Here is a 27,353-nt window from a genome sequence, read left to right on the forward strand (position 1 = left end):
GGAGGTGGTTCTGAGTGGTACATGTGCATGTGGTAGCTGTTCACTGGAACCCCCAACATGAGGTCCAAAGGGGTGTCCATGCGAGTGAAGGAGGCCATCATTAGGCCGAGGAAACAAAATACACCCATCTGAGAGAGAGCAAAAACAATTAACTGGCAAGCTCAGCGACAGCAAAAGGCCTGGAGGACCACAGACGACAACTAAAGTGGATGACCGCAGAATGCCGCTCATGGCGAAGAGGAACCCTTTCACAACATCTAGCCAGGCCAAGAACGCTCTTGCGGAGGTAGGCATGTCATTGTCAACATCTACAGTCAAGGGACGGCTTTATGAATGTAAATACAGAGGCTTCACGGCAAGGTGCAAACCACTGGTAATGCTCAAGAACAGACAGGCCGGATTAGCCTTTGCCAGCAAACGCCTAAAAAAGCCCGCCCAGTTCTGGAAGAAGATTCTTTGGACTGATGAAACCAAGATTAACTTGTACCAGAATGATGGGAAGAGAAAAGTATGGAGAAGGAAAGGAACAGCTCATGATCCAAAGCTTACTATATCATCTGTCAACCGTGGTGGAGGCAGTGTTGCAGCATGGGCATGTGTGGCTGCCAAGGGAGCCGGGTCATTGGTGTTTATTGATGACCTGACTGCTGACAAAAGCAGCAGGATGAATTCTGAAGTGTATAGGGCTATACTTTCTGCTCAGATTCAGCCGAATGCTGCCAAACTGATAGGATGCCGCTTCATCTTCCAGATGGGTAATGACCCAAAACATAAAGCAAAAGCTACCCAAGGGTTTCTCAAGGCAAAGAAGTGGGATGTTCTTCAATGGCCAAGTCAGTCACCTGGTCTCAGCCCAACAGAGCATGCTTCTCACTTGCTGAAGACAAGACTGATGGCAGAAAGACCCACAAACAAGCAGCAGCTGAAGGCAGCTGCAGTGAAGGCCTGGCAAAGCATCTCGAGGGAGGAAACTCAGCCTTCGGTCATGTCCATGGGTTCCAGACTTCAGGCAGTCATTGACTGCAAAGGATTTTCATCCAGGTATTAAAGGCGAGCCTTCAGTTTGAAATGATGTTGGTTTGTTCCATTACTTATGAGCCACCAACGATGGGGGGGGGGGTGTCTGCCACTGGCTGTCCTTCCTGGATGGGTAGTGCCCCACTTTTGTCACACCCCTTGAATTACAGCTGGAAGTCCTGGCTTCGCTCCCATCTGGGTGTGTTTCCTTTCAACTTCAATGTGGTGGTGTACAGAGGCCAACTGCCAAAACGGTTATCCTTGTTGCAATATTTCAGGCCCTGACTATATGTTAGACAGACGTTTCTTCTCCCCGCCCAGGCTCAAGGGGAACTTAAAAGCAGCCCACAGATATCAAGCACAGGTGACAGATGGAGGCCGTATTGAAAAATGCCCCATTGATCCTTACCCAGAGACCCTTACCCCGCAGGATCCCCCCGAACTGCAGCCTCTCTTTTGCTCGCGACGGAGCCCTCACTGGTTCAGCAACGTCTGGGGCCACTTGGGCTAACATCCCCTGCAGCTGGAAAAGGAGGAGGGAGCCCAGGTGAGGAATGACTATTACGTTATTCTGAAAGGAGTGGGGCAAGCAGAGGCCGAGGGCAGCATTTCCCCGTCCTTTGCACTGAGGCCTCCTGCTGCACTGATTCTGCCTCCCAGCTCGCTCACAGCCGGGTCCTTGGCAGGCAGGCACATAAGGAGCGGGGCTGATCATTCATCCCTGGCGTCCAAAGAGGAATAGAACAGGGCGCCTCAAACCCCCTCCTAAAACCAACTGAGCGGAGAGGGAGGGCTGCACCACTGGGAGGGCTGCACCACTGGCTGGAGATGGATCCCGCCCCCGGAACCTCCCAACCCCCTTCAATTGTTTTGTGGCCCCCCACCAGGAAGGGCCAGATCCACACATTCAGAAGCACTATCCTGTGGGGCGTTGAACGCCTCCAGTGTGAGAGAGCCCACCACCTCCCTAGGGAGTGGGTTCTACTAGTGTCAGGGTGGACACTGAGCCCATAGAATCCCAGAGTAGTTCTGATTCTGAGGAAGAGGAGCCGCTCCTGGAGAGGGGCGTGTTCATCTTTCCCAGGGCCAACAGCTGACAGAGATTCCTCCCACCTCCTCCTCCAAGTCATTCATAAAAATGTGGAAGAGCACTGGGCCCAGGACTGAGCCCTGAGGTAGCCCACTCGTTACCTCTCTCCAGTTGGAGAAGATCCCATTGATCAGCACTCTTTGAGTCCGATTCTGTAGACAACTGTGGATCCACTGGATCGTTGTTTCATCTAGCCCACTTTGAGCTAGTTTGCTCATCAGGAGATCATGGGGCACTTTGTCCAAAGCTTTGCTGAAGTTGAGGTATATGATGTCTACAGCATTCCCACGGTCCACAAGGGAGGTGACTTGATCAAAAAATGAGATCAGATTTGTCTGGCAGGACTTGTTTTTGACAAAATCCATGTTGGCTTCGAGTAATCACGGCATTGTTGTCAAGGTGCTTCCAGATGGATTCCTTTATCATCTGCTCCAGAATTTTCCCAGGGATTGATGTCAGACTGACTGGTCTGTAGTTCCCAGGTTCCTCCTTTTTACCCTTTTTGAAGATAGGGACAACGTTAGCCCTCCTCCAGTCATCTGGCACTTCCCCCGTCCTCCATGATTTCTCAAAGAGAATAGACAGTGGTTCTGAGAGTTCTTCTGCCAGTTCCTTTATGACTCTAGGATGCAGTTCATCCGGCCCTGGAGATTTGAACTCATTCAAAGTCATTAGGTGTTCCTTGACCATATGCCTATTGATCTCAAGCTGCAATCCTGCCCCTTCAGCCTGTACGTCGCCTTTGCCAGGGGGGTCATAGACCCTATTTTGGGAGAAGACTGAGCCAAAGTGGGAACTGAGCACCTCTGCCTTTCGTCATCTGTTATTGTTTTGCCATCCTTATTCAATAGCTGAACCACCATTTCTTTCCTCTGCCTTTTACTCTGCACGTAGCTGAAGAAAGCCTTTTTATGTTTTTAGCATCCCTCGCTAACCTCAGCTCATTCTCAGCTTTAGCCTTCCTGACGCCATCCCTGCAATTCTGTGCGACTTGCCTGTACTCTTCCTTTGTTACTTGGCCTTCTTTCCACTTCCTATATGTGTCCTTTTTTGTTTTCAGGTCATCCCTAAGCTTTTTGTGAAGCCACCTTGGCTTCTTCTGTTGTCTTCCACCTTTTCTTCTTGTTGGAATGGTTTGTGATTGTGCCTTGAGAATTTCCTTTTTTAAAAGCTCCCACCCATCTTGGACTCCTTTTCTCGTCAACGTTGCTTGCCATGGGACCTTAGTTATCATTGTTCTGAGTTTATTAAAATCAGCTTTCCCAAAATCCAGGGTACGTGTTTGACTACACTCAGCTTTTGCATCCCTTAGAACCAAGAATTCAAGTGCAACATGGTCGCTTTCCCCCAGAGTTCCTGTAACTGCTACTTTATCAGTGGAGGAATTAACATCTGTCCCTTTGTCATGGACAGATCACTTCCTGCGGAGGTTTAGACTCCTGGCGGCCTTCCCCCTCTGCAAGGGTGGGGGACCTATTAAAATGGTCCGCCCCCAGAGATTAATGGATTCCGATGGATTCCAGAGGGCCCTGGGGGATTTTCCTGCTGGTGTGGCTGGTGCTCCTGTCGAAGCCCAGGTCGCTCTGTGGAATGCAGAGATGACTCGGGCGGTTGACACGATCGCGCCCAAGCGCCCTCTCCCTCTGAGCAGAGCCCGGCCAGCTCCTTGGTATACACCTGAGCTGAGGGCAATGAAGCAAGAGGGGAGACGGCTAGAACGCAGGTGGAGGAAAACTCGTGCTGAGTCTGACCGAACACAGGTAAGAGCCCACTATCGAGCCTACTCTGTGGTGGTGAGGGGGGCAAAGAGACAGTTCTTTTCCACCAGCATTGCATCTTCTCAGTGTCATCCAGCAGAGCTTTTCCAAGTGGTTCGCGGCCTGTTACATTCTGGGCCAGGGAGAGAGACGGTGGAACCCTCGGTAGCACGCTGTGACGAGTTTGCACGGCACTTTGAGGATAAAGTCGCTCAGATTCGTCATGAATTGGACACCACCATTAATGCAGTTCCATTGGTAGAGGCGTTCAGAGCACGGTCTGGTCCAGTTTTATTGGATGAGTTTCAGTTACTGAGGCCTGAGGATGCGGACAAGGTGCTTGGCCAAGTCCGATCGACCACTTGTGTGCTTGACCCTTGCCCTTCACGGCTTATTAAATCAAACAAGGAGGGGTTGTCCGGCTGGGTCCAGGAGGTTGTAAATTCCTCCTTGAGAGAGGGAGTGGTGCCTGCCGCTTTAAAAGAGGCGGTAATTAGACCACTCCTGAAAAAGCCTAACCTGGACCCAGAGGATGTTAACAATTATAGGCCAGTGGCCAACATCCCCTTCCTGGGCAAGGTGCTTGAGCGGGTGGTTGTAGGACAGCTCCAGGCACTGTTGAAGGAAACGGATTCTCTAGATCCATTTCAATCGGGCTTCAGGCCTGGTTTTGGAACGGAAACTGCCTTGGTCGCCCTGTGGGATGACCTCTGCCGGGAGAGGGACAGGGGGAGTGCGACCCTGTTGATTCTCCTGGACCTCTCAGCGGCTTTCGATACCATCGACCATGGTATCCTTCTGGATAGGTTGTCTGGGTTGAGAGTAGGAGGCACTGCACTACAGTGGTTCCGCTCCTACTTGGATGGCCGATTCCATAAGGTGGTGCTGGGGGATTATTGCTCTGTGCCATGGCAATTGTGCCATGGGGTTCCACAGGGCTCTATTTTATCCCCCATGCTGTTTAACATCTACATGAAACCGCTGGGGGAGGTTATCCGGAGGTGTGGGCTGAGGTGCCATCAATATGCGGATGACACCCAGCTCTGCCTCTCTTTCTCATCAAACCCAGGTGAGGCAGTGGCTGTTCTGAATCAGTGCCTGGGCACGGTAATGGACTGGATGAGGGCCAATAAACTGAAACTCAGTCCAGACAAGACGGAGGTGCTGTTAGTGGGTGGTTTGTCTGCCCGGCTAGGTGATATTCAACCTGTTCTGGAGGGGGTTGCACTCCTGCTAAAGGGCCACGTTCGTAGTTTGGGGGTGCTCTTGGATCCAGAACTGTCACTTGAGGCACAGGTGAACTCAGTGGCACGGAGCACTTTTTATCAGCTTAGGCTGGTATACCAACTACGCCCTTATCTGGACAGAGAGAGCCTAGCTACAGTTATCCATGCTCTGATAACTTCTCGTCTGGATTACTGCAATGCGTTATACATGGGGCTGCCTTTGAAAACGGTCTGGAAACTTCAGCTGGTCCAAAATAGGGCAGCAAGATTGTTAACAGGGACTGGCCTGCGAGCTCATATTACGCCAGTACTTTTCCAGCTGCACTGGCTGCCAGTCCATTTCCAGGCCCGATTCAAAGTGCTGGTGTTAACATTCAAAGCCCTTAACGGCTTGGGGCCAGGTTACCTGAAGGATCGCCTCCTCCCATATGTGCCTGCCCGGACCTTAAGATCATCCTCAGCGGCCCTTCTCCGTGAGCCCCTGCCAAAGGAAGTGAGGCGGGTGGCTACTAGGAGGAGGGCTTTTTCTGCTGTGGCACCCCGGCTCTGGAATGAGCTCCCTGGTGAGGTTCACCTGGCACCTACATTATATTCCTTTCAGCGCCAGGTGAAGACCTTTTTGTTTTCCCAGGCATTTTAGCATTTTAGCTTTCTAAATTTTTATCTTTGCTGTTTTAAATCTGTATTTTAAACTCCTGCACTGCTGCTAGGTTTTATTGTGGTTGTATTGTTATGTTGTGGTTTTAATGTTCTATATATTTTAAATTGTTTTATTGTGTGTTGTTTGGTTTTAACTTTTGTGAACCGCGCAGAGAGCTTCGGCTATTGGGCAGTATAGAAATGAAATAAATAAATAAATAATCCACCAAGTCATCTCTGTTGGTTAGGATCAAGTCAAGGATAGCCGATCCTCTAGTTCCTTCCTCTACTTTCTGTAGGAGGAAGTGATCCGCCACACAAGTCAGGAATTTCCTGGAGGGGCCATGTTTTGCAGAATTTGTCTCCCAACAAATATCGGGGAAATTGAAGTCCCCCATTACTACTACATCATGCTTCCTTAAAACTTTGGCTATTTGCTTTTCAAAAGTTTCATCCTCGTCTTCTCCTTGGTTGGGTGGCCCATAGTGGACTCCAACCACCAGGTTCCTTTTATGCTTTGCACCATTTATTTTGATCCAGATGCTCTCCATGGGGCTACTAAGCTCCTCCTCCTGTATTTCTGTGCAGAGACATGTATTTTTCACATACAGGGCAACCCCACCTCCCTTTCCGTTCCTCCTGTTCTTTTTGAACAAGTTATATCCTTCCATTGCTGTATTCCAGTCATGGGAGTCATCCCACCAAGTCTCAGTTATACCTATCAGGTCATAATTTCCCTCTTGTATTAAGAGTTCAAGTTCGTTCTGTTTGTTTCCCATACTCTGGGCATAAGTATATCGACATCGAAGACCATGTGCTTCATAGTCTGGCTTTCTTCCTACATGTGTCTGAAGACTATTACTGGGCGCAATCAGAGCTGTTCTCTCTGTTGCAGTGCATGCGCCTACGTCCACTGTTACCCCCAACATTATTTATTTATCTATTTATTATTAAATTTATTAATCGCCCATCTGGCTGGTCACCCAGCCATTCTGGGCGATGTACAACATACAATAAAACAGTTTAAAACAATAAAATTCTACAATAAAAACATTTTCTAAAATACCCTAACCCACCCCAAATGCCTGCCTGAACAACCACGTTTTTAATGCACGACGGAAGCTCATTAAAGAGGGGGCATGATGGAGTTCCCTAGGGAGGGAGTTCCACAGAGTGGGGGCCACCACAGAAAAGGCCCACTCCCTCGTCCCCACCAGTCTAGCTGTCCTGGCTGATGGGACAGAGAGAAGGCCATCCGAGGCTGATCTTGTTAAGCGGCCTGTCTGGTGCTGCTGGAGGCGCTCCTTAAGATAGGCCGGGCCGCAACCATATAGGGTTTTAAAGGTCAAAACCAACACCTTGAATTTGGCCCGGAAAACAACTGGGAACCAGTGCAACTCCTTCAGCACTGGAGTGATGTGATCTCGCCGGCGGCTGCCTTTTATCAGGCGAGACGCCGCGTTCTGTACCAGCTGCAGTTTCCGAACCGTCTTCAAGGGTAACCCCACGTAGAGCGCATTACAGTAGTCTAAACGAGAGGACACCAGGGCATGTACTACCGATGGGAGCAGATGGTCGGGAAGGAAGGGGCGCAGCCGCCGTATCAGATGGAGTTGATACAGTGCTGTCCGGCTCACAGCTGACACCTGAGCCTCCATGGACAGCTGGGAGTCCAAAATGACCCCCAGGCTGCAGACCTGGTCTTTCAAGGGTAGCCGTACCCCATTCAACACCAGGTCGACATCTCCCAGCCTCCTCTTGTCTCCCACCAAAAGTACCTCGGTCTTGTCAGGGTTCAGCTTCAGCTTATTCCTCCCCATCCAGCCACTCACCGTCTCCAGACATTTGGACAGGGATTCTACGGCCAACCTTGGTGAAGATTTGAATGAGAGGTAGAGCTGCGTGTCATCCGCATATTGATGACACTGCACCCCAAACCTCCTGATGATAGCCCCCAGAGGCTTCACATAGATGTTAAATAGCATCGGGGAGAGGATGGAACCCTGTGGCACCCCACAAGTGAGCGGCCACGGGTCCGAAACCTCCTCTCCCAGTGCTACCCTCTGGTACCTGCCGGAGAGGAAGGACCGGAACCACCGTAATACGGTGTCTCCAATGCCCAACCCCTCCAGGCGGTCCAGGAGGATACTGTGGTCAACGGTATCAAAAGCCGCTGAGAGGTCGAGGAGAACAAGGAAGGAGCATTCCCCCCTATCCAGAGCCCTCCTCATATCATCCACCAAGGCGACCAAGGCCGTTTCTGTCCCATGCCCAGGCCTGAAGCCCGACTGAAATGGGTCTAGATAATCAGTTTCTTCCAAGTGTGCCTTCAACTGCACTGCCACCACCCGCTCAATCACCTTGCCCAAAAATGGCAGATTTGAGACTGGGCGAAAGTTGTTCAGAACGTGAGGATCCAAGGAGGGCTTCTTTAAGAGCGGTCTTATCACTGCCTCCTTGAGGGCTGATGGCATCGCTCCCTCCTCAAGGGAGGCGTTCACCACTGCCCTGATCCCCTCACCCAGTCTTTCTCTCTCTGCAGCCCATAATGAGCCAAGATGGGCAAGGATCAAGTAAGCAGGTGGTCGGCCGTACCGATGAAAGCACCTTGTCCACTTCATCAGGAGGAAGAAGCTGGAACCGATCCCACAAAACCGGTTTGCCACAGGCCGCCTCTTGCTCACTAACTGTATCCACAGTGTGCAGAGTAACACACCTAATCTGATCAATTTTATCTGCAAAGTGCCTTGCCAAGGCCTCACAGGAGGCCTTAGAATGCTCCAGTGGTTCCGGAGCCACAGGACCGACCAGGCTGCGGACCACTTGGAACAGCCTCCTGGGACAGCACTCTGCAGACGCGATGGAGGCAGCATAATATTCCTTTTTTGCTGCCTTCACCGCCACGTGATAGGCTGAAGATACAGCTCTAGCCCGTGTCTGATCGTCTTTGGAGCGAGACGTCCGCCACCGGCGCTCTAGCCGTCTCACCTCCTGTTTCAGAGCTCGTAACCGCGGATTGAACCATGGTGCAGTCCGAGCCCTGTTCAGGGGCGAGGGCGTTTCGGAGCCACCCAATCTAATGCCCCAGTGATTGCGGCATTCCAGCCACCCACCAGGGTCTCGACCGAGTGGCCGTTGGCATGCCCCAGAGAATCCCCAAGCGCGTTCAGGAATCCATTTGGATCCATAAGACGCCTGGGCGGACCATTTTAATGGGTCCTCCACCCCTGCGGAGGGGTTGTGGAACCCAGAAGTCCAACGTCACCAGATAGTGATCTGACCATGACATGGGGGGGTGTATATACCCCCGACTTCCAGATCACTCCCCGCTTCTCCAGAAACAAACACAAGGTCTAGTGCATGACCGGCTACATGGGTGGGCCCAGTTAGAATATGGTGCAGCTCCCAGGAGGCCATGGTCTCCATGAAGTCCCGAGGTGCTCCTGTGAGGATGGCCTCCGAATGTACGATGAAGTCCCCCAACACCAATAAGTTAGGCGACTGCACACGCACATCAGAGACCACCTCAAGCACCTCGGCCAGGGAGTCAGTCGTGCAGCGGGGTCCAGTACATGCACTCAGCAACCTTGGTCTCCCGGAGAGGAGGTCTGGTGAAGACCAAGGAGTCTCGGTAGATAACGCGCTTTTTTTTTGTTTTTTGTTTTTTTTTCAGAGTCACCCGTGATAGGCTACGTGACGATTTACGTAGCCTGTCATGGCTGACTTTGGAAATCTAGCCATGATAGGCAACATAAATCGTCACGTAGCCTATCACGGGGTCTTTATTTTTTTTTACTTTTTGTTTCGCGGCCGGGGAGACGGGACGCTTCTCCCCGGCCTGAATTTCGGCCGGGCAAGGCGGGAAGCCTCCCCCCCTTCGCCTGAACTTCGGGGGGAAAAGCGAAGTGCCTCCCCCCCACTGCGAAGCCAAGCTGCGAAAAGGTAAGGGACTTTCGTACATCCCTACCCGGAATCGGTTCCACAGCTCCACTGCTTCCACTGGCGCAGAGTGGCGTCTAGTTCTTCTTCTCCTGACTGTCACCCTTGTCCAAGGAGTATCCTCTACTCCATTTTTCTTCACCTCAGCATTTCCCACTGCCTCATCTTGCTGTTGCTCTTCAAGCTTCTGGTCTGCCCTTTGCTGCTGTAGTTCCCCCATTCTGTCCAAGAACTCTTCGTGTTCTCTAATTCCCCGGAGGGTCGACAGTCGCTGCTCCAGTCCGCTTACTTTTTCTTCCAGCAGCGTGATCAACTTGCACTTCTTGCAGGTGTAGGACGTGTTGTTCTCAGGCAAGAAAACAAACATGGCACACTCCTTGCAGGTCACCACCACTGGAAAGTCCTGTCCTTCCATAGCCTCTTTTCCCTCTTGTGTCTGGCTTTGCGATTGTTCTAGACTAGCCTGTGCCTGCTCCTCTACTCAGTAGAGGTTAAAAGCAGAGTCCCACTGGTATGGAAGTGTGTGTTACAAGACAAATAAATGAAAAGAAAGTTAGTTAAAAAAGAAAAAAATGTTAGGGGCCTCCCCCTTGACCTCCCCTGGCCAACTCCTGTTTGCTCCCCCTGTTCACTCGCTCTCTGGGAGCTTGCTTGCTTCTGTAGTCCCTGGACCAGCTGGAGCAGCTTGCTCTGCTCTGCTCAGCTGGGAGGCAGGAAACAGAATCATAGAATAGTAGGGTTGGAAGGGGCCTACAAGGCCACTGAGTCCAAAAAGGTAAAGGTGTCTCCAAACAGTCATGTCCGACTCTAGGGTGTGGTGCTCATCTCCATTTCTAAGCCGAAGAGCCAGCGCTGTCCGAAGATGCTTCCGTGGTCATGTGGCCGGCTTGACTGAACACCGAGGTGCACGGAACGCTGTTACCCTTCCCGCTGAAGCGGTACCTATTTATCTACTTGCAATTTCTTGCTTTCAAACTGCTAGGTTGGCCGGAGCTGGGACTGAAGATGGGAGCTCACTCCATTACGCAGCACTCAGGTCTCGAACTGCTGTCCTGCCAACCTTCCGGTCTGCAGTTCAGCGTCGTAACCACTAAGCCACCGCGGCCCTTTATCGAGTCCAACCCCCTGCTCAATGCAGGAATCCACGTCAGAGCATCCCTGACAGATGGCTGTCCAGCCTCGTCTTGAACGCCTCCAGTGTGGGAGAGCCCACCACCTCCCTAGGTCATGGGTTCCATTGTTGTATTCCTCTGACAGTCAGGACGTTTCTCCTGATGTTCAGCCGGAATCTGGCTTCCTGTCACTTGAGCCCATTATTCCATGTCCTGCATTCTGGGATGATGGAGAAGAGATCCTGGCCTTCCTCTCTGCGACAACCTTTCAAGTCCTTGAAGAGGGCTATCATATCTCCCCTCAGTCTTCTCTTCTCAAGGCTAAACATGCTCAGTTCTTTCAGTCTGTCCTCATAGGGCTTTGTTTCCAGTCCCCTGATTATCTTCGTTGCCCTCCTCTGTACCCTAGGATGTACGAAAATCACTTACCTTTCGGGGATTATGCTGATGGTGGGGGGGAGGCGTTCCGTCCCTCCCCCCGGAATCCTCACCGTGGGGGGGAGACACTTCATTCCTCCCCGCGCCCCCGGAATCCTGGCAGGCCGGCTGTGCTCTGCAGCGATTCTGAGGAGCCGCCGGCTGGCTCCACCAGCAGCCGGACATCTGGCCGCTGGCTAGCAGGGACGCAAACGGCGGTGGCCGTAGCCACCATTTGCGTCCCTGCAGTCAGCCGTGATAGGCTACGTAAATGTTTACATAGCCTATCACGGCTGATTTAAAAACAAAACGCGCGTACGTTCCTTATTTTGGCACGTCTTAGTCTACGTAAACCTTTACGTAGACTAAGACGGCGAAAATAAGGGGAACGCAAATAGCAGAGCGTCTATGCTATTTGCGTTCCCCTTATTTTCGCCGTCTTAGTCTATGTAAATTTTTACATAGACTAAGACATGCCAAAATAAGGAACGCAAATGGCGGCAGCCATGGCCGCCGCCATTTGCCTATGCACGTTTGTTTTATTTTTAAGTCAGCCGTGATAGGCTACGTAAACATTTACGTAGCCTATCATGGTGTTTTTTTAAAATCACGTTTTTTTGTTTTTGTTTTAACCTGGAAACGGTAGTGGCAGCCGGTCGGAAGACCAGCCACCGCAGCCGCCGCTGCCAGGAAGATCCGCCCAAGGTAAGTCCCGTCCCGGGGGGGGCGGGTGGCGGGCCATTCCGCCACCGATTTCGGGGGGCTGAATGCGCTGGTATTCGGCCTCCCCGAGATCCGTGGTGGAACTTTCGTACATCCCTACTGTACCCTCTCCAGCTTGTCTTCATCCTTCTTAAAGTGCGGTGCCCAGAACTGGACACAGTACTCCAGATGAGGCCTAACCAGTGCTGAGTGGAGGGGAACTAGTTGTCAAGGGCTCCTTGGAGGCCTCTCTCAGTCTAATCCAGTAGCCAAGTCCAGACACAGACAAAGGGATTCTTTTCAAAGCTTTATTCCTCTTTTACAACTTAACAACTCTGCTGTTAGCAACTAGATATGAGCAGCAGAGTACCTATGCCCTAAGTTGGAACAGTTGGTCCCCGTTTGAAAGGGAATCCCTGGCAGACCCTGAACTTGTGGGCTAGAGAGACTCCCTCCCCTTTTCCCTTGGATCCTCTGGGCGCAACCGTTGTTTGTGCGCCAACCGGGCACTACGCCTCCTTTCCGCGCCCTCCATTTGGCGCCGCTGTCTGCGTCGGCGTCGCGTGTCCAGCAACTCTGCTTCCTGCGCTCTGTCACTCCCAGGACTGCTATCTATGCTAGGAATGCCGGTGGGAGGAATCTCTGTCAGCTGTTGGCCCTGGGAAAGATGAACATGCCCCTCTCCAGGAGCGGCTCCTCTTCCTCAGAATCAGAACTACTCTGGGATTCTATGGGCTCAGTGTCCACCCTGACACTAGTAGAACCCACTCCCTAGGGAGGTGGTGGGCTCTCCCACACTGCAGGCGTTCAAGGTGAGGCTGGACGGCCACCTGTCTGGGATGCTCTGACTTGGATTCCAGCATTAAGCAGGGGGTTGGACTCGATGGCCTTGTAGGCCCCTTCCAACCCTACGATTCTGTGATTCATATGAACAATCCAGATGCAACCATGCACCTCCTGGACAATGGCAGATTCAGGGGTTTTATACTCTTCTTCCCTCATTGGGGCTCATGAGATCAAAGAGGGGTTCAGTATGTTCTTTGCTGATAATACATCATGTGCCCAGTTTCCCAAGATTGACATTGCTTGTAGACAGCCAGGCACCTCCTTCCGACTCTCCAACGTCCTTGTTATCAGAACATCCGCAGATGCCCCTCCGTTATTGGCCCATGTCCCTCTTTCGTAACTGATAACTCAGTCGCATACTCTGGCACTCTTCAGCACATACCAGAGCACCCTCATCTGGCCCTCCGGCAATAACACCATTTACTCTCCATTCACACCTCCCTTTACTGGTCTGGGCTATTCACGTGACATGGACCGGTTTAGAACGTTGACCTTTTTGCATTTCATAGTGTTCTGAATTCACACACAAGATATCGCGGGTTACAGATCACATTCCAGGATGTTCACACTTCAGGCTTGAGTTCAGGGTCAAACGTTGCATTCGAATTCTTTTCACACCACATTTATCACATTGCCGAAGAAAATAAGAGTACACCAGGTGCCAGTAGCCTACAAGATCATCTACTGTGAGCAGGAAGAGAAGTTATACCTAGAAGCTACCTTTATTGACAAAAATCAAGTAAAGGAGGATTTAAGAAATGAGAGAAATTGATAAAAGTGATAAAGTATTGGGAGTGAATAAGGGAAATATAAGTGGATATGAAGGGACATTAGAAAGAGAACTCGGAGAAAAACAGGAAAAATAAAATCACGCTGCGCTCCGAGGGGCCGCCAGAGCGCTCCTCCGGAGCAGACACAGCTCCCGCCTTCCCCAGACCCTTCCCGGGTTCCCCAAGGAAGGGGGCGTCGGGGGGCCCGAGGAACTGGCTTTTCTCCCCAGCGCCCCGGGAAGGCCGCTGGGGCCTCCGTTCCCGCCCCGGCTCCGGCCCGCAGCTCCCGCGCTCCCCGCCCCTGGCCCCGCTGGCTGCGGCTGACGGGGCTGCGGCCCGAGGGTCTCCGGGCCCCGGCGGCGCGCCCTGCCGGGGAACAGCGGCGAGCCGGAGGCGCCGGCCCGGCCCGGCCCGGCCCGCTCCCGGCCGTCCCCGCGAGCGCCGGGGCAGCGCCCGGAGGGCGGAGCCCGAGCGGGGCGCGTCCTAGAGAGGCCCTGGCGGGGAAGCTGCTCCCCTCCCGCCCCCTCCCCGTGGGAAAAGAGCCCGCGATGTTCCCACGCCGCGGCTCGCGCCCGCCCCGCCCCACGAAGGAGCCGGTGAGCGCGCGCGGGGCTCCTCGCCTCCCCCCGCGGGCCCCTGGGGCGGGGCGAGGCGCAGAGGGGGAAGCCGCGCGGCAGGGCGGCGGCGGGCAGAGCGGCGCCGAGAGGCTGGCGCGCGGAGGCCCGCTCGGGGCCCAGACGGAGGGTGGGCCGGACCCCGTGGGGCTCGGGGGAGCCGCCCTTGGCCGGAGCCCTGCGCGGCCGGCGGGCGACCCGCGCAGGATGCGACCTCCCCCGGCTCCAGGACGAGGCTGGGGCCCCTCGCGTCCTCCGGGGGCGAAGGCGGAGGGGCCCCCGCGCCGGCCAGGAGGGGAGCCGTGCGGCGCTCCGGGAAGCCCCGGCAGGAGAGCCGGAGGGGCGGCGGCGCCCGGCGGGAGGAGGCGCGCCAGCGCTGCCGGGCTGCGGCCGCCTCCACCGCCTGTGCCGCCGCTGGCTGGAGCCGGGGCGGCGGCGCAAGCCGCCCGTCGTGGACCCGCTGGTGCTGGAGCAGCTCCTGGCCGTCCTGCCCGCGGAGGCGGCGCGCTGGGCGCGCGAATGCGGGCCGGGGAGCAGCTGCCCGGCGGTGGCCCTGCCGAGCCGGCCGAGGAGCGGCGGCGGCAGCTGCAGGTGGGGGGACTTCGCCCTGGGAGCCCCCGAGGCGGAGACCCGAAACATCCCCCCCAGTGTCACCCAGGAAGGGGTGTCCCATCCCCACCCCCTCGCTGAACGCCCCACAGGATAGTGCTTCTGAATGTGTGGATCTGGCCCTTCCTGGTGGGGGGCCACAAAACAATTGAAGGGGGTTGGGAGGTTCCGGGGGCGGGATCCATCTCCAGCCAGTGGTGCAGCCCTCCCAGTGGTGCAGCCCTCCCTCTCCGCTCAGTTGGTTTTAGGAGGGGGTTTGAGGCGCCCTGTTCTATTCCTCTTTGGACGCCAGGGATGAATGATCAGCCCCGCTCCTTATGTGCCTGCCTGCCAAGGACCCGGCTGTGAGCGAGCTGGGAGGCAGAATCAGTGCAGCAGGAGGCCTCAGTGCAAAGGACGGGGAAATGCTGCCCTCGGCCTCTGCTTGCCCCACTCCTTTCAGAATAACGTAATAGTCATTCCTCACCTGGGCTCCCTCCTCCTTTTCCAGCTGCAGGGGATGTTAGCCCAAGTGGCCCCAGACGTTGCTGAACCAGTGAGGGCTCCGTCGCGAGCAAAAGAGAGGCTGCAGTTCGGGGGGATCCTGCGGGGTAAGGGTCTCTGGGTAAGGATCAATGGGGCATTTTTCAATACGGCCTCCATCTGTCACCTGTGCTTGATATCTGTGGGCTGCTTTTAAGTTCCCCTTGAGCCTGGGCGGGGAGAAGAAACGTCTGTCTAACATATAGTCAGGGCCTGAAGTATTGCAACAAGGATAACCGTTTTGGCAGTTGGCCTCTGTACACCACCATATTGAAGTTGAAAGGAAACACACCCAGATGGGAGCGAAGCCAGGACTTCCAGCTGTAATTCAAGGGGTGTGACAAAAGTGGGGCACTACCCATCCAGGAAGGACAGCCAGTGGCAGACACCCCCCCCCCCATCGTTGGTGGCTCATAAGTAATGGAACAAACCAACATCATTTCAAACTGAAGGCTCGCCTTTAATACCTGGATGAAAATCCTTTGCAGTCAACGACTGCCTGAAGTCTGGAACCCATGGACATGACCGAAGGCTGAGTTTCCTCCCTCGAGATGCTTTGCCAGGCCTTCACTGCAGCTGCCTTCAGCTGCTGCTTGTTTGTGGGTCTTTCTGCCATCAGTCTTGTCTTCAGCAAGTGAGAAGCATGCTCTGTTGGGCTGAGACCAGGTGACTGACTTGGCCATTGAAGAACATCCCACTTCTTTGCCTTGAGAAACCCTTGGGTAGCTTTTGCTTTATGTTTTGGGTCATTACCCATCTGGAAGATGAAGCGGCATCCTATCAGTTTGGCAGCATTCGGCTGAATCTGAGCAGAAAGTATAGCCCTATACACTTCAGAATTCATCCTGCTGCTTTTGTCAGCAGTCAGGTCATCAATAAACACCAGTGACCCGGCTCCCTTGGCAGCCACACATGCCCATGCTGCAACACTGCCTCCACCACGGTTGACAGATGATATAGTAAGCTTTGGATCATGAGCTGTTCCTTTCCTTCTCCATACTTTTCTCTTCCCATCATTCTGGTACAAGTTAATCTTGGTTTCATCAGTCCAAAGAATCTTCTTCCAGAACTGGGCGGGCTTTTTTAGGCGTTTGCTGGCAAAGGCTAATCCGGCCTGTCTGTTCTTGAGCGTTACCAGTGGTTTGCACCTTGCCGTGAAGCCTCTGTATTTACATTCATAAAGCCGTCTCTTGACTGTAGATGTTGACAATGACATGCCTACCTCCGCAAGAGCGTTCTTGGCCTGGCTAGATGTTGTGAAAGGGTTCCTCTTCGCCATGAGCGGCATTCTGCGGTCATCCACTTTAGTTGTCGTCTGTGGTCCTCCAGGCCTTTTGCTGTCGCTGAGCTTGCCAGTTAATTGTTTTTGCTCTCTCTCAGATGGGTGTATTTTGTTTCCTCGGCCTAATGATGGCCTCCTTCACTCGCATGGACACCCCTTTGGACCTCATGTTGGGGGTTCCAGTGAACAGCTACCACATGCAAATGTACCACTCAGAACCACCTCCAGGCCTTTTCTCTGCTTGATTGGCCATGGGACACCCAGGAAACAGGCCACACCTGGCCATGCAGCTGCTTGTCAGCCATTCGTTCCATTACTTGTGAGCCACCGACGACGTGTGTGTGTGTGTGCGCGCGCGCGCGCCACTGGCTGTCCTTCCTGGATGGTTAGTGCCCCACTTTTGTCAAGCCCCTTGAATTACAGCTGGAAATCCTGGCTTCGCTCCCATCTGGGTGTGTTTCCTTTCAACTTCAATGTGGTGGTGTACAGAGGCCAACTGCCAAAACAGTTATCTTTGTTCCAATATTTCTGGCCCTGACTGTATGAAAAAGATGATTTGTTTCAATAGATTAAGAGTTTATATAAATTGAATTATGGACAAAAACAAAGTGGAGGAAGATTGATTTCACGCTAGCAACTAAAATGCAAATGTGCTTGAGGTCTAAACTATCTTCCTACCTTCCTTTTTTGTCTTTCTCTTAGGAAATAGGAAGAGATGCAGAGATGGCGAGAGGACACAGGGGCTTCTTCCCATCCTCTCTGTGCTGGAGTGGGAAGAACTTCTGGGCAGCCGGAACAGGTACAGGAGGCCTGGGTGCCTCAGGCCCCTGCACGACTCTCTGGGCCGGAAAGAAGGATCTATCACAGGTGGCAGCCAAGAAGGCCTGGAATGTCCCACAGGGTGCCCTGGATCCCATGGGAGGGCCTCCAACCAACTCCCCTCTCCTGCCTCTCCTGCATCATCTGCTCAGGGAAACTCTTCCTCTTCCAGGCTCCGGTGACCTTTGAGGAGGTGGCCGTGCGCTTCTCGGCGGAGGAGGGGGCTCTGCTGGACCCAGGCCAGAGGGCTCTGCACAGGGAAGTCAGGCGGAGAACTACAGGACTCTGGCCTCTCTGGGTAAGGCTCCCTCTTTCCCTGGGCTGACACATCCTGGAATCCTAGAGTTGGAAGGGACCTCAGAGCCCATCTAGACCAACCTCCCGGTCAGTGCAGCCTCTGTTCTGCAGGGTCCAGCTCCTTGTGCAGCCTGCCAGGATTCTTGGAATGTCCCCCATTTTTCCTTCTCATGGGAATAGTTTGTGATTGTGCCTTCATGGAATCCCACCCAAGTTCTCCCTGAGCTTCTTTGAATTGGCTTTCCTGAAGTCCAAGGTGCGCATTCAACTGAGCTCAGTTTTCACTGTCCTCTCTGTCATGATTTACATTACAAGAAGACACCGTCACTTTCCCTGAAGGTTCCTGCCACTTCCACTTCATCTGCCATTTCTTCCTGGTTGGTCAGGATTAAGTCCAGGAAAGAAGGTTCCCCTGTTCCTCCTTCCACCTTCTGGAAGACGAAGTTGTCAGCAGGACAAGTCAAAAACATATTAGATCCACCATTCTTTGGAGACTCCCAGCAGATGTCAGAGCAGCTGAATTCCCCCATGGCTGCGCCTGCTAGCCTCTGTGAAAGTGTCGCCCCTTGTGCCAGGAAAGCACCGTCCGTGTCTTCTGGCTGGCTGGCTGCCTGGCAAACTCCCACACCAAGATCCCTCTTCTTCCTCCCTGCCCCTGTCTTTACCCAAAGGCTTCCAGCCGGGCTTCCATGCTCAGCATCATGGGTTTCCTCCCAGGAGGATATATTCCTGAGATGTAATGCTTCTCCCCGCCCCCTCCTCCTGGGCCCGTTTCGTTTGCGAAGTGGCACTGTTCCCGTCATGAGTCTTATCCCCCCAGCCTCAGTGATGCCTCTCAGATCATACGTACCCTCCTGCATTACGGTCTCACGTTCATCCTCTTTGGCTCCCGTCCTTCGTGCACAGGCATCAGTGGGATCCTCCTCCCGGGCCTTGTCTCCTCTCGGTCCTGCGTGTCCTTCTCCATAAGACGTGGCCTAGGAGCCCTGAGCTCCGGGCTTTCCCACCCCTCCTGTGAGTTAGCTTGAAGGCCCCTCGATCAGGGTTATGAGGCTCCTGCCAAGACGGGCCTCTGCAGTCCCCGCGCGGTGCAGCCCAGGGGTCCTTCATACCGGCATCGGAGGCCACGGTCCGCCAGCCCGTTCTGAAGGACGCCATCTGCGTTGCCCGCTGTCCTCCTTTCTGTACCGGTGCCCCGGCCTTTGACAGGGAGGAGTGATGAAAACGCCATTTATCCCCCCAGTTCCCAGAAAGATGCCTTCTCATGAAATGCAAGCGCTAAATATGAACGAAGAACAACTGAGAATTTGAGAATGCACATAAGCAAGAAGTTTTGTATTAAACTATTGTAGAGAAGGCAACACAGAGACACAAGCAGGTTGACAGTGACTTCTGGGTAACTGGCATACAAATGATGGTCAAGATGGCCTGGATGGTATCCAAAGAGAAAATGCTGCTTTAAAGCCCTGTCACTTGGGCCTAAAAGTTACTTGAGGAATGAACAGGTGTGAGGCCGTATTATTCCAGGTCAAAAGAGAATTCAGTTAATGAGTTAACCTATCAGTTAATGAGCAAAAAATATTGTGCAAGGTATACACATCGAAACGCCTGATATACAGATGTGTAGGAAAATTGGTAGATTTAAGTTTCATTGGCCAATGCTGAGTAAAGAGTTATCTTCTCAGAGGTATAATTCAAAGTAGGTTTTATCTAGCCTGAAAAGTGTACATGTAAGCCTTCTTTGTATGTTCTAAATTTCTGAAGAATGTGTAACAACAATGAAATGATTAAGACCGTGAGCCCTAATGTATGGGACAGCTGACAATATTAGTTCTGAGGAAATGTCCATATGAGAAAGTATAAGTATGTGCTGATTCTACAATGTGGGAGCTGCTTCTTCGAAGCTCACCAGGCCGGAGTACCTGTCCGCTGAATAGCCCATTCAGTACTGAATAGGGAACGTGGAATTTAGAGTGAGATCTCTCCCTTTAAAGGTATTAAGACTAGACGTCTAAGAACAAGAAATAGTTTGTTGTTCAGTCGTTCAGTCGTGTCCGACTCTTCGTGACCCCATGGACCATAGCACGCCAGGCCTTCCTGTCCTGCGCTCTCTCCCGGAGCGTGCTCAAGTTCATATTCATTGCATCCGTGATGCTATCTAGCCATCTCATCCTCTGTCGTCCCCTTCTCCTTTTGCCTTCAGTCTTTCCCAGCATCAGGGTCTTTTCCAGGGAGTTTTCTCTTCGCATTAGGTGGCCAAAATATTTGAGCTTCAGCTTCAGTATCTGTCCTTCCAATGAGCACTCAGAGTTGATTTCCTTTAGGATGGACTGATTTGACCTCCTTGCAGTCCAGGGGACTCGTAAGAGTCTTCTCCAGCACCACAGTTCGAAAGCATCAATTCTTCGGCGCTCAGCCTTCCTTATAGTCCAGCTCTCACAGCCATACATTACTACTGGGAAAACCATAGCTTTGATTAGACGGACCTTTGTTGGCAAGGTGATGTCTCTGCTTCTTACTATGCTGTCTAGGTTGGCCATAGCTTTCCTCCCAAGGAGCAAGCGTCTTTTAATTTCATGGCTACAGTCACCGTCTGCGGTGATCTTGGAGCCCAAGAAAGTAAAATCTGTCACTGCTTCCATGTCTTCCCCTTCTATATGCCAGGAAGTGATGGGGCCAGATGCCATGATCTTCGTTTTTTTAATGTTGAGTTTCAAACCAGCTTTTGCACTCTCCTCTTTCACCCTCAACAAGAGGCTCTTGAGATCCTCTTCGCTTTCTGCCATTAGGGTGGTATCGTCTGCATATCGGAGGTTGTTGATAATTCTCCCAGCAATCTTAATTCCGACCTCTGATTCATCCAACCCAGCATTTCTCATGATGTACTCTGCATATAAGTTAAATAAGCAGGGTGACAATATGCAGCCTTGTCGTACTCCTTTCCCAATTTTGAACCAATCGGTTGTTCCATGTCTGGTTCTTACTGTTGCTTCTTGACCCTCGTACAGGTTTCTCAGGAGACAGGTAAGGTGGTCTGGTACTCCCATCACTTTAAGAATTTGCCACAGTTTGTTGTGATCCACACAATCAAAGGCTTTAGCGTAGTCAATGAAGCAGAAATAGACGTTTTTCTGGAATTCTCTTGCTTTCTCCATGATGCAGCGAATGTTGGCGATTTGATCTCTAGTTCCTCTGCCTCTTCGAAACCCAGCTTGTACTTCCGGTAGTTCTCGGTTCGCATACTGCTGAAGCCTAGCTTGTAGGATTTTGAGCATCACCTTGCTGGCATGTGAAATGAGCGCAATTGTGCGGTAGTTTGAACACTCTTTGGCGTTGCCCTTCTTTGGAATTGGAATGTAAACTGACCTTTTCCAGTCTTGCGGCCACTGTTGAGTGTTCCAGATTTGTTGGCATATTGAATGCAGCACTTTAACAGCATCATCTTTTAGGATTTTAAATAGCTCAGCTGGAATACTGTCATCTCCACTAGCTTTGTTGTTACTAATGCTTCCTAAAGCCCACTTGACTTCACTCTCCAGGATGTCCGGCTCAAGTTCAGTGACCGCACTATCATGGCTATCAGGGACATTCAGATCTTTCCTGTATAGTTCTTCTGTGTATTCTTGCCACCTCTTCTTAATCTCATCGGCTTCTGTTAGGTCCCTGCCTTCTTTGTCCTTTATCATGCCCGTCTTTGCACAAAACGTTCCCTTGAGATCTCCAATTTTCTTGAAGAGATCTCTAGTCTTTCCCATTCTGTTGTTTTCCTCGATTTCTTTGCATTGTTCATTTAAGAAGGCCTTCTTGTCTCTCCTTGCTATTCTCTGGAACTCTGCATTCAGTTGGGTATATCTTCCCCTTTCTCCCTTGCTTTTCGCTTCCCTTCTTTCGTGAGCTACTTGTAAAGCCTCATCAGACAGCCACTTGGCTTTCTTGCATTTCTTTTTCTTTGGGATGGATTTCGTTGCTGCCTCCTGAACAATGTTACGGACCTCCGTCCATAGTTCCTCAGGCACTCTGTCTATCAGGTCTAATCCCTGAAATCTATTCCTCACCTCCACTGTATATTCATCAGGGATATGATTTAGGTCATACCTGAACGGTTTAGTGGTTTTCCCGACGTTCTTCAATTTAAGCCGAAATTTTGCAAGAAGCAGCTCATGATCTGAGCCACAGTCAGCTCCAGGTCTTGTTTTTACTGACTGTATGGAGCTTCTCCATCTTTGGCTGCAAAGGACATAATCAATCTGATTTCGATATTGACCATCTGGTGACGTCCATGTGTAGAGTCGCCTCTTGTGCTGTTGGAAAAGAGTGTTTGCTATGATCAGCATGTTCTCTTGGCAAAACTCTATTAGCTTTTGTCCTGCTTCATTTTGTACACCAAGGCCATGCCTGCCTGTTATCCCAGTGATTTCTTGACTACCTACTTTAGCATTCCAATCCCCTATGATGAAGAGGACATCTTTTTTTGGTGTTAGTTCTAGAAGGTGTTGTAGGTCTTCATAGAACCGATCAACCTCAGCTTCTTCGGCCTCAGTGGTTGGGGCATAGACTTGAATTACTGTGATGTTGAATGGTTTGCCTTGGATTCGTACTGAGATCATTCTATCATTTTTAAGATTGTACCCCAGTACTGCTTTTCCCACCCTTTTGTTGACTATGAGTGCTACTCCATTTCTTCTAAGGGATTCTTGCCCACAATAGTAGATATGATGGTCACCTGAATTAAATTCGCCCATGCCTGTCCATTTTAGTTCGCTGATTCCCAAGATGTCGATGTTCAATCTTGCCATCTCATGTTTGACCACCTCCAGCTTACCTTGATTCATTGATCTGACATTCCAGGTTCCTAAACAATATTGTTCTTTACAGCATCGGATTTTCTTTTCACCACCAGACACATCCACAGCTGAGTGTCCTTTCGGGTTTGTCCCAGCCGCTTCACTCTTTCTGGCGCTACTTGGAAATACCCTCTGCTCTTCCCCAGTAGCATATTGGACACCTTCCGACCTGAGGGGCTCATCTTCCGGCGTCATCTCTTTTAGCCTTGTGATACGTTCCATGGGGTTTTCTTGGCAAGAATACTGGAGTGGGTTGCCATTTCCTTCTCCAGTGGACCACATTTTGTCAGAACTCTCTGCCATGACCTGTCCGTCTTGGGTGGCCCTGCACGGCATAGCTTATGGCATCACTGAGTAAGAAATAGTTAAGAAGTTCTTATTCCTTGTTAAGCTGTTGAGACCTAAGGATCTTCCACAGAGCTCTGTTTAACCACAGAAAAGTTTTCATTACTCTAGGATGCTGTTAATCTGGCCCTGGAGATTTGAACTCATTCAAAGTAATGAGGTGTTCCTTGACCATACGCCTATTGATCTCAAGCTTCAATCCTGCCCATTCAGCCTGTACTTGGCCTTTGCCAGGGGGGTCATAGACCCTCTTTTGGGAGTAGACTGAGCCAAAGTAGGAATTGAGCACTTCTGCCTTTTCTTTGTCATCCGTTACCGTTTTGCCATCCTTATTCAATAGCTGAACCACCATTTCTTTCCTCTGCCTTTGACTATGCATGTAGCTGAAGAAAGCCTTTTTGTTGTTTTTAGCATCCCTCGCTAACCTCAGCTTGTTCTCAGCTTTAGCCTTCCTGACGCCATCCCTGCAATTTTGTGCTACCTGCCTGTACTCTTCCTTTGTTACTTGGCCTTCTTTCCACTTCCTATATGTGTCCTTTTTTGTTTTCAGGTCATCCCTAAGCTTTTTGTGAAGCCACATTGGCTTCTTCTGTTGTCTTCCACCTTTTCTTCTTGTTGGAATTGTTTGTGATTGTGCCTTGAGAATTTCCTTTTTTAAAAGCTCCCACCCATCTTGGACTCCTTTTCTCGTTAGCGTCGCTTGCCATGGGACCTTCCTGATCATTGTTCTGAGTTTATTAAAATCAACTTTCCTAAAACCCAGGGTACGCGTTTGACTACACTCGGCTTTTGTTTCCCTTAGAACCAAGAACTCAAGTGCAACATGGTCGCTTTCCCCCAGAGTTCCTGTAACTGCTACTTTATCCACTAAGTCATCTCTGTTGGTTAGGTCCCCCATTACTACTACATCACCCTTCCTTAAAACATTGGCTATTTGCTTTTCAAAAGTTTCATCCTTGTCTTCTCCTTGGTTGGGTGGCCCGTAGTAGACTCCGACCACCAGGTTCCTTTTATGCTTTGCTCCATTTATTTCAACCCAGATGCTCTCGATGGGGCTACCAAGCTCCTCCTCCTGTATTTCTGTGCAGAACTATGTATTTTTCACATACAGTGCAACCCCACCTCCCTTTCTGTTCCTCCTGTTCTTTTTGAACAAGTGATATCCTTCCATTGCTTTATTCCAGGCATGAGAGTCATCCCACCAAGTCTCAGTTATACCTATCAAGTCATAATTTCCCTCCTGTATTAAGAGTTCAAGTTCATTCTGTTTGTTTCCCATACTATTCAGACACATCGCCTCTGTTTGACTGACCTTCAGCCTCTTGCTCACTCTCATGTAGGTTCCCATGTGATTCTTCCTCTGCAGGCTGTCCTCTGGTCTCATCCGCAAGTACCTGGAATCGGTTCCACAGCTCCGCTGCTTCCACTGGCGCAGAGTGGCGTCTAGTTCTTCTTCTCCTGACTGTCACCCTTGTCCAAGGGGTATCCTCTACTCCATTTTTCTTCACCTCAGCATTTCCCACTGCCTCATCTTGCTGTTGCTCTTCAAGCTTCTGGTCTTCCCTTTGCTGCTGTAGTTCCCCCATTCTGTCCAAGAACTCTTCGTGTTCTCTTATTCCCCGGAGGGTCGACAGTCGCCGCTCCAGTCCGCTTACTTTTTCTTCCAGCAGCGTGATAAACTTGCCCATGGCCTCCAGTCCACTTACTTTTTCTTCCAGCAGCGTGATAAACTTGCCCATGGCCTCCAGTCCACTTACTTTTTCTTCCAGCAGCGTGATAAACTTGCCCATGGCCTCCAGTCCACTTACTTTTTCTTCCAGCAGCGTGATAAACTTGCCCATGGCCTCCAGTCCACTTACTTTTTCTTCCAGCAGCGTGATAAACTTGCCCATGGCCTCCAGTCCACTTACTTTTTCTTCCAGCAGCGTGATAAACTTGCCCATGGCCTCCAGTCCACTTACTTTTTCCTCCAGCAGCGTGATCGACTTGCACTTGTTGCAGGTGTAGGCCATGATGTTCTCAGGCAAGAAAACAAACATTGCACACACCTTGCAGGTCACCACCACTGGAGAGTCTTGTCCTTCCATAGCCTCTGTTCCCTTTTTGTGTCTAGCTTTGTGATTGTTCTAGTCTAGCCTGTGCCTGCTCCTCTACTCAGTAGAGGTTAAAAGCAGAGTCCCACTGGTGTGGAAGTGTGTGTTACAAGAAAAATAATTTAAAAAAATGTTAGGGGCCTCCCCCTTGACCTCCCCTGCCGCACTCCCCTGGCCAACTCCTGTTTGCTCCCCCTGTCCGCTCGCTCTGGTCGCTCGCTCTCTGGGAGCTTGCTTGCTTCTGTAGTCCCTGGACCAGCTGGAGCAGCTTGCTCTGCTCTGCTCTGCTCAGCTGGGAGATGGGAAACAGACACGCTCCTCTTTGGAGCTGGCCACGTGGCGGGTCCCTTCAGCCTCGCCTGGTAGAGTTTAATCCCCACTGTTAGACTCTGGGTTCCCCTTGGGAGAGAGCAGGATGTCCTCAGAGGGAGCTTCCCTCCAGGCGGGACTCCTCTTCATCCTGGTGTCGCCAAGACAGACCCCTGGCATCTTCCCCACGATGCTCGTTCCGTTTGGAAGCGGAGTTTAAAAGCAGCAAGTGCATTCTGCTGGCAGGCGGATGCTTCTTGGTCCAAGCAGTATCCTATGACTGCCCGGCCCTCCTGCTTTCCCGTCTGGAGGAGTTGCCACACCTGACCGTCCTCCCTTCGACCTTGACAGGCTGGTGAGAACGCTGGGAGGGGGATTCAGACTGGGGGCTTTGAAATCCCTAAACGATTGTTATTGCCAGAGGTGCCAGAAATAAGTTCTCTCTTTCTCTCCTCCGCAACAGGGCTTCCGGTTCCCAGACCGGATCTCCTCTCCCGGCAGGAAGAAGCGGATGATCCATTTGTCCAGGCTGCTGAGGAAGGGGAACGATCAGCAGGTGGGTGCTTGGCTCTGGCTGGACCTTTGCTCCACAGGCCCACCAGGACCTCTGTCCTCCTGGCAGATGTTTCTTCTGGAAAATACATTTCTTCTTCTTGAGAGATCTGTCAGGGACTTGGCCAACGGGGAAAAGCGCCATTTGTGCCTAAGCGGGGGGGAAACGTCCGTTGAATGCCAGGGCTGACAGGCCATACCCTCGTTCTGCCTTACTTTTGTCATTCATCAATGCATCCTGCCTCACCCTTTTTCTCCTGCAAGGAGCCCAGGGTGCTCACACGGTTCTCCTCCTCTCCAGTCTGTCATCACAACAACCCTGTGAGTTAGGCCAGGTGAGCTTCCTGGCCAAGCAGGGACTAGAACCAGGACCTGTTCCATGATCCGTCTGCTCCGGGACTGTTCGGAGCTCATAGGCCGGACAGGGACTCTGTGGGTGTTGCGTCCACCCCTCTGCCCAGCAGTCTCCTGCCCGTGCTGGCAACGGTTTCCTCTTTGCAATTGGCATACAGGGCAAGGGGCTGGAATGGTTCTTGGCGGAAACCATCCCAGGTACTGGAAGACAGGGGTTCTAGAAAAAGACCCAAGTAAATCCACCCACATAGGGATCTAGCCCCGCCTTGAATTCTTCACTGATACCTCCATACTACATGGTCAAGGGCTATTAGATCCAGGAGTCAAAACGTAGGTTCAAGAAGTAGTGCAAGCTAACCCCAAACACGCAGAGTTGTTGATGACCATAGGTTCCTTCCTGCTATCTCCATTGTACTTGGGTCAAGGCATGGAAGAATCCAGGTGTCAGCTCATCCAAGCCAGCAGGCGCGCTGGCCCTTCAAAGATGAAGATGCACAGTCCATAGCAAACAAGAACTCGGGGCCTACGACAAGTGTAGTGATACAGTCCCTGGCAGCCTCTTACTGACTCACGGGTCAAATCATGTTGTGAGTGTCACCGACAATTCAAGTGGAACAGCCTAAAGTCCAGGGAGGAAGAGTTTCTCGCAGCTCAGAGGAAGGGAAGTCAGAGACACGAAGGGTTACAGGCAGTGAGTGCCGGATGGTGAACCGAATAATGAAAGATGGGCAGGAAGGACGATGTTCCCAGCAAAGGCTCCCAGCCTGAGCCTCTGCTTAAAAGCGAGGGTGAGGCTGCAATACACCGCCTCCCCCCTGCCATTACATGAATAATGAGGCATAGCCAAACTCTTGGGCCCTGGGCTTCTCATTACCGAACTGGGTTCCAGTCCCTTCCGGACCCGGAGGGCCCACTGCAGTGCTGGGCCCGGCCCGAATGCTGCTTGGTATTCTGAGGAGCTCAACACAGTGGAATGCGCGGGTCGATGGATAGATCCCTGAGGGCGGGAAGCAGTCCAGAAAGCAGGACTGAAACTGGATCACAAGAGACCACTTACAGTCAATACTAAAGAAAGCCTGGAATCCACAGTTTCTGATGATTATCACCCAGTCCTGCCTTTTGGGGGCAAGGTAAGGGAGAGGGGGTGGCCTCTCAATTCCAGGTGGTCCTGGAGGATACTGAGTATTTCCATCCCCAC

At 51.8% G+C, this 27,353-nt stretch overlaps 1 protein-coding gene and 1 pseudogene across 1 annotated transcript in view; one reads left to right on the plus strand and one right to left on the minus strand.

The window, feature by feature from the left end:
- Positions 1-27,353, minus strand: part of LOC146356776 (uncharacterized) — a 143,373-nt gene that overhangs the window by 37,211 nt on the left and 78,809 nt on the right.
- Positions 17,555-27,353, plus strand: part of LOC146356778 (uncharacterized) — a 42,120-nt pseudogene continuing 32,321 nt past the window's right edge.

The sequence above is a fragment of the Heloderma suspectum genome, chromosome 2 (assembly GCF_057233095.1).
Source record: "Heloderma suspectum isolate Gila_16-S chromosome 2, 16-S_ref, whole genome shotgun sequence".
Lineage (NCBI taxonomy): Eukaryota > Metazoa > Chordata > Lepidosauria > Squamata > Helodermatidae > Heloderma > Heloderma suspectum.